The sequence below is a fragment of the Myotis myotis genome, unplaced genomic scaffold (genome assembly GCF_014108235.1).
Source record: "Myotis myotis isolate mMyoMyo1 unplaced genomic scaffold, mMyoMyo1.p scaffold_m19_p_1, whole genome shotgun sequence".
In the NCBI taxonomy this organism is placed as follows: Eukaryota; Metazoa; Chordata; class Mammalia; order Chiroptera; family Vespertilionidae; genus Myotis; species Myotis myotis.
Window position 1 is genome coordinate 78,939,576 of NW_023416313.1, and position 5,284 is coordinate 78,944,859.

Consider the following 5,284-nt stretch of genomic DNA (forward strand, 5'->3'; position numbering starts at 1 on the left):
TTGGAAAGCACATGCACACCTATGCCCAGGATTTAAAGGGCTGAGACTGGGACCAGAGTGCCCTGGGTAGCCTTGGGCATGTTGCTCAGTTTCTCTGGATTTTGTATTGTAAGCCACCCTTACACAGATGTGGTGGTCATTAATTAGGCATTAATTCTAATGTGCTCTGAAGATGTGAAAGTGCTCTGTGTGGCCATCATTTCAGAGCTTTATGAGTCTGGGTTCATTTTATTGGTTTTCACGGATTGCTTTATTTTTTTGTATTAAGACATTAACATTAGCCCCTAAAATGAGAATGTCTCTATTGCATCTTCCAGTTTCGAAGAGTAATGTTTCAGGTTGGCAGTGAAAACGGATGTGAAAGTGCGCCAGCATTTGCATTAGTGAGATTTGCTGTGCTTCTTTGTTCTCTAATACAGGGTGAGAACTCTACCCTGTACAGACAGGCTTGAAATATATTCCAGAAAAGTTTGTCCTAAGAAGTGCTGACTGATACATATGACTGGTGGCCATTAGGCTGGAGGGCCATTGGGCTGTTGAGGAATAGGCTCATATTCGTGGGGACGCAGTGGAGGACCTTCTAGCCAACTGAGGAAGGGGTGTCCATGCTGTGTACTATCATTCAGTGCTGGGAAGAGGTTGGGAGTCAGAAAACAAACAGTTCAGTGAGCCATGGCTTTCCTTCCCTTTCTCTCTGGAAGTGCAGGTCAAGGCCAATGGACAGCCAGCCAGACAGTCAGAAATGTGACTAGTCTCCCAAGGGAACACTAATAAGATGGGGACAATAGAACAGTAGGTTCCCTCTGTGCACACACGGCATGGGGAGGGCTAGTGTGCAAGACAGAAATATTTCTGGAAAATGTCAAAGTGGTTCTGGAATCTGCTTCTACCCAGGCACCTGTTATATAACCTCAAGTAAATTTATAATTTTCACACTAACCATGTCCCCACCAGCTGAATTAAAAAAGTAGTCTCTTCTGACTTCCACATGAAAAAAAGAATGCACCAGCATTTCAAATTACCTGTTATTAAGTAGAGGCAGGTAGAAAGTTAATTTTGTAAAAGTTGAGCCATCTAATGTAATAAGTGGTAATTAAAAGGCATAGACATTGCCTGAAGGTAGGTTAATCATTAAATTAGATTTAGATGTGGCTCAAAATATGATATCCCAGGAAAAGAACATCACACTCTCATTCACTTTAATGACCTCTTCACTCAGCACAACCACTTTAGCAGCTAACAAGCTTTCTGATTCCATTCCAGAAAAAGCCTGCTTCCACCTACCCAATTATCCTCTCCATTCTGACCCATTCATTTCTGAATTTGATAATTAAGGTATATCGTTAAGTAGCCCAAACATGACAACCAAGACGAGTAATGATGTCAAGTAACTGCTCCTTCATCGTGCACCTTCAAAGATAAACTCATTTGGTTGAACTCATTCCAACAGTAAAACTCAAATGAATTTTCAGCGTTTAATCTGGAACCTGCAGCCACAGTCATCATTGCTGAAGTTAAAAGTGCTTCATATTCAGATGTGAGGTAATAAAGGTATCTGGTGATGGGCTCAGGATAGGGATAACATATCTACAAAAATGAAAATTTATCCCAGCTATATAATTCTCTTAACATGTTGACCATGCATTAGGAATTAAATAACACTTTTAAAGGCCTAAAACATGTTCATTGTATTTTGCCTCTACTTTTTTCCTTGCTGATGTTATAACAATTAAGTAATCATGCTTATTTTGTAAGTTTTTACTCTACATATGAATTCCACTCAGTGAAATGGACATGTTGACACTATCAACCAATTAATTTCTTAAGACCTATTATTTGTTTTCAACATGTTAAATAAATGTATTTAAGCCATGATTGTAGCTTACCAGAAGTTCTACAATATATTTTAGGAAATGGAAGTCATCCCATGCTCCTATATAATAAAGAGGTAATATGCAAATTAACTCTCACACCCTCAGAAGATGGTTGCCTATGACCAGCCCGGCAGGGGGATTGGTGAGGGACAACCAAATGACTAAACAGCAGGCTGCATGGGGCTACCAAGCTGGCAGGAGGGCAGTGAGGGTTGACCAGGCTGGCAGGGGGGGCAGTGAGGGGCGACTGAGCCAGCAGAGGGTGGCAGTAAGGGGTGACCAGGCTGGCAGGGAAGGGGTAGTTGGGGATGACCTGGCTGGCAGGGGGGGCAGTTAGGAGTGACCAGGCTGGCAGAGGGGGGCAATTGGGGGTAACCAGACTGGCAAGGAGGCAGTAAGAGGTGACCAGGCTGCTGGGGGGAGGGGCAGTTAGGGGCAACCAGGCCAGTGGGGGGGGGGAGTAGTTGGGGATGATTAGGCTGGCAGGGGGGCAGTTAGGGGCGACTGGGCCAGCAGAGGGGGGCAGTAAGGGGTGACCAGGCTGGCAGGGAAGGAACAGTTGGGGGCAACCTGGCCAGCAGCAGGAGGCCATTAGGGGTGATTAGGCCAGCATGCAGAGGCAATGAGGGGCGATCAGGCTGGTGGGGGGGTGGGGCAGTTATAGGCAACCAGGCATGCAGGCATGCAGGTGAGCGATTAGGAACCAGTGGTCCAGGATTGTCAGAGGGATGTACGACTGCTAGATTAGGCCCAATCCCCAGGATCGTGCCTAAACCAGCAGTCGGACATTCCCCGAGGGGTCCTGGATTGGAGAGGATGCAGGCTGGGCTGAGGGGACCCCCCTCCCCCATGCACAAATTTCATGCACCGGGCCTCTAGTATATATATATATATATATATCTCCCAAATGCTTAGTACAGGGCCTGTCCCAGGAGTAGAATACATTGAGTGGATTTGACAAATGAATAAATGTTCTAAACAACTAGAACATAGAACTTGAATTTTCATTAATAGGATGATAGTGCTATTTCAAAGAATCAAAGAAACCAAGTATATGCTCTTTCCCAGACATATCAAAAGGGACCTTTGCATACCTATTCTGAGCATATCTGAAATGATCAGAGTGAATAAAAGCAGTCACATGAATTAAGATACTAGAAACACTTACAGCCTGTAAACATGCACACAAAGAGAGTTAGGAAAGTGCATGGCCAGAACATTCACAACCTGCCACCAAGGTATTAATTTGTCAAGCAAGTATGGATGTCTAGCCTACATATGACACTATTGATTAATAATAAGTGGATACCAATATGTATACTGGCAACTGAGGTATACAAATAAAACAAAGCATTGATTGTGCTATACAGACCACTGTCAAGTGGAAATCAATGTAATAAAATCCAAAGCATGATAAGTAAGGAATGAATGAGCTAAAGCAAACCCACCACAGATAACCACAGGAGCTCTCGAGAGATGCTCTAAAGTCCTCAGGATCCTCAGTAAGAGGCAAGGACTACCTAGGTCCTTGACAGTTTTCCAATGAAATAAAGGTACTTCCAGCTCAAATTACTCACCCTTATGTAGAAGTGTTCCACTCCTGAGTAGATATCTTGGTAGTTTCTTACTGCAAAATTAAAATGTAACCTCTTAGCTTTATATAACAGCCTCCAATTTGACTCCAAGCTACTTTTGCAGCCATTTGCTCTTCTTACATCCTTTGTCTCATTCACAGTATATTTCAGAGGTGTAAGTATAATGGTTGACTTTTCACAAATATGCCCTGTATCTTCAGCCTTTGTGCCTTTAAATATATATATATATATATATATATTTATTTAAAGAAGGGAGAGGGAAAGAGAGATAGAAACATCAATGATTAGAAAGAATCAGTGAGTAGCTGCCTCCTGAATGCCCCCTGCTGGGGATTGAGCTCAAAACCATGGCATGTGCCTTGATCTGGAATAGAACCGTGACCTTCTGGTTCATAGGTCGATGCTCAAGCACTGAGTCACACCAACCAGGCCAGCCTTTGTGCCTTTGCATAAAGTCTTTTGCCTTGGAACTGTGTTTCCTCACTGCATACAACTGCCCCAGTCCTGTGCTTCCTTCTAGATACATATGGTTTTCATCTTCCTTCCACTCATAGATTTTTTTCCCTAAGTAGGTAGACAGAAGAAATGCCTTCATTCCCCATGCTTTTACCAAAATTGCTTGCTGTCATCATGCACTTACCACAGTGAACTTGATTTATAATTATGTAAATCTAATTAGAATCAAATGATGATCTTCTAGAAGAATTGAGTTGTTTTTATAACTACAATACCTGTTGGAATGTTTTGTGTAGACGTATTCATCAAAGTAGTTCCCAAATTAGATTGAATAGTTTTGGCTTGAGATGGCTTGTTTCTACAGTGGAACCTTAAGACTTGACTCACTTCAGGAACATCTTCACATAACACTATAAAGGAAAGCATTAACTTCATATGAGCATGACATAAAGACTTTTAAAAGTCATCACAAAATAAATGTACTTGAAGATACTCAGAGTCAAAATTCCAGTGCAGATATACCCCCTACTGACTTACCTCTACCTACTTCTCTCCCAAGCTCTCTTCCAGGCAACTTTTTTCATTTCTTCCAAATACCCACGGGAAGAGGGCATCCTCGCAGTAAAAGACACCCGTCTCCTGCTTGCTTAAGGAAGTCGGTGACTATTTATACTCAATTCCTTGGACCATCCAGAGTTAGAAGCAAGGTTTAGTTAATCAAGCAACTCACAATGATGCTGCAAGGATTCAATATAAATAGGGGAAACAGTATGGTAAACAAGAATGAGTTCCTTTAACAGAAGTCATTGTCTATATGTACAGGCCCATTAATGAATGCTCAATTTAAGAAGTGAAGTAAGATACAGAAGGAAAAAAATCCCACCTGAAAGAATACTTTTGATACCACTAGAGTCCATGAAATAAGGAAATAAGGAATTCTACTTTGCTGGGCTATGATTGAACCAAAACATTGTTTTCTAAAAGGTTAGTTTTTAATAACTGAACTAACATAGCAGGTGTGGTTTGGAATTTAGGACTATTGATGATTAAACTCAGTCCTCTCAAGTGCATCCTAGTGTTAAATGTGGGAAATCTAGTTTTAAACTGGAAGTTGAACCCACAGTTTGCTAAACAAATTCTCATTTGCTGGGTGACATTTCACTGTCTAAATTGCTGATAATTGACTATTTTGCATCTCAGAAGTCCCTTTGCATTGCTTCTGAAATCTCTGAGAGTATCTCACTGTCTGTTTGTTTTCATCTTTTGTTTGGTCCTTTCAGTATCACATTGTCTCTCCAGGGCATGCCCAGATCACATCTGCTAAGGGGAATTTGGTTAAATGGAACTATAATCTCCTGA

The 5,284-nt window shown here is 41.7% G+C and overlaps 1 long non-coding RNA gene across 1 annotated transcript; it reads right to left on the reverse strand.

Moving 5' to 3' along the window:
- Nucleotides 1–3,450: 3,450 nt before the first annotated feature.
- LOC118665058 lies at nt 3,451–4,553 on the reverse strand. The gene is made up of 3 exons (XR_004970525.1): nt 4,463–4,553; nt 4,201–4,335; nt 3,451–3,501 (listed from the first exon to the last, which is right to left on the reverse strand). It is a non-coding gene; the product is annotated as an uncharacterized LOC118665058 (long non-coding RNA).
- Nucleotides 4,554–5,284: the final 731 nt, after the last annotated feature.